Source organism: Chaetura pelagica, unplaced genomic scaffold, assembly GCF_000747805.2.
Source record: "Chaetura pelagica isolate M959 unplaced genomic scaffold, ChaPel_1.0 scaffold189, whole genome shotgun sequence".
In the NCBI taxonomy this organism is placed as follows: domain Eukaryota; kingdom Metazoa; phylum Chordata; class Aves; order Apodiformes; family Apodidae; genus Chaetura; species Chaetura pelagica.
Genome location: NW_009970716.1, coordinates 270,548 through 272,342, shown reverse-complemented (window position 1 = coordinate 272,342; position 1,795 = coordinate 270,548).

Here is a 1,795-nt window from a genome sequence, read left to right as displayed (position 1 = left end):
GCAACGTGTTACACCACCCCCAGCCCCGCCACAAGGCCGGCCACAGCGGCAGGGGAGGCAGCGGGAGGCGCTCCCGGGACAGCGGGGCGGAGGGAGCGCGCCCGGCAATGCCAACCCGCGGGCGCTGCGGGATGGTCTCCCCTTCAGTGGTGCGGGCACAGCCGCCGGCACACCAGCACACCCTTCGCTTTCTCCCCAGCCGTGCCGGTGGAACAAAACAACACTAGAAACAAAACTGTCCTTCCTTCTAGGACACTGGTGCCGGAGCTTCTGCCAAACCAGTTTCAACAGCAAAAGCGCAGCAATACGGAAAGGGTGTGTTTTGTCTTTTGAAGGAGTGAGTGGCCCAGGTCTCGTAAAATGGTCACTACCGCAAGTCTGCAGCTCTTCAAGCAACATTAGTATTTTTTTGAACTCAAGGGGTTTAACTATGTATCCTTGAACCCACACCAGACATAGAGCATTAGTGTGCACCAAATAAGCATCATTAGTATTCTCTCCAACTCGCTAATTTAAACCTGACATCAATGTTTCAAGTGTGAATGAATCTGCTAAGGAACAGAGCAACTACAATAACACCCAAATATTTAAGAAAAAAAAAAAAAGAAACCACTCCACAAAAGTACAGTAAGTTTTTCTTTCCTGAGTCTCAGAATTGAAGCCTAATTTGTAAGAAATTGCCTTATCCCAACTAAACCAATCTGCTCTTCCACAAAAAAAGTGAAGATCAGAGAAATGCATAACTGAAAGTAGAATATAACAGTAGAGTTAGAAATTGAACCTACAGTCTAGCTTGTAAGTATAAATTAACACACCTGCATTGTACACCTGAGAGGTACCAGGTACTGGTTATACTTGTTAGCCAATTAGCAAGACATTATAATAATTTCACACAACAGACCAGAGCAGGAGCAAAGGCAAACCCCATTTCTTTCTCTGTATACACTACACTTTTTAAAATGACAAGCCTTTTTGCTTTACAACTATAACATAACATTCTCATATGTATCATTTTTCTTTATATGCAGAAACTCATCAGAATATATAACCTCAGAAATGCACCCATAGGGAGAAAACAGTTTGTCATATTGTGGAGACATCTCGCCTTTTGGCAATTTGGACTAACCACTTGTGAGAACCTGATTTATTTAAAGCAATTAACTTTGCCTGTCAGAAAGTTTCAAAACATTACAAAGATAAAATATTAAAATAATAGGGTATCCTTCATATAATTTAAAATTATACTTTGGCAGTTAATTCCCAAGCTGCTTAGAATTAATGGTTTCCTTGGTCCACTTCAATTAACGTAACTTCACAGCAACAAACCTAAGGAACAGTATAAGCAGGGACAAACCAATGTAAATTTTTGCAACGCACTGTATCACTAAACTTGTTGCAGCTATTATTTTGCATAAAAAATACTTTAAACCTAAGCCATTTAATCTCTCTATGGTTTGAATTTATTATTGTTTCCTTAATTTAAACATGCAAATAGCTTCAGGTTTTCCCATGCTTTTCTGTAAAAAAAAAATAAAATCTAGCTTTTTCTTTCCTGACAAACAAGTAGCAAACAACTGTCAGATCTTTTTGTAAAGTTTCCATTTATTTTCAGTCACTTAAGCTGTATTTGCTCTGTATAGGAGGAGTAAGGTTTTTTTAATAACTTGTGGGACTTTTTCTTCTGAAGGTTGGGGAACAAAAAACAACTGTTAAGTTCACTGACTGAATGCAATATTATCCCGTTTAAATAAAAAAGACCTGAATTTTTTACCATTTATGTATTTAGTAATAACTG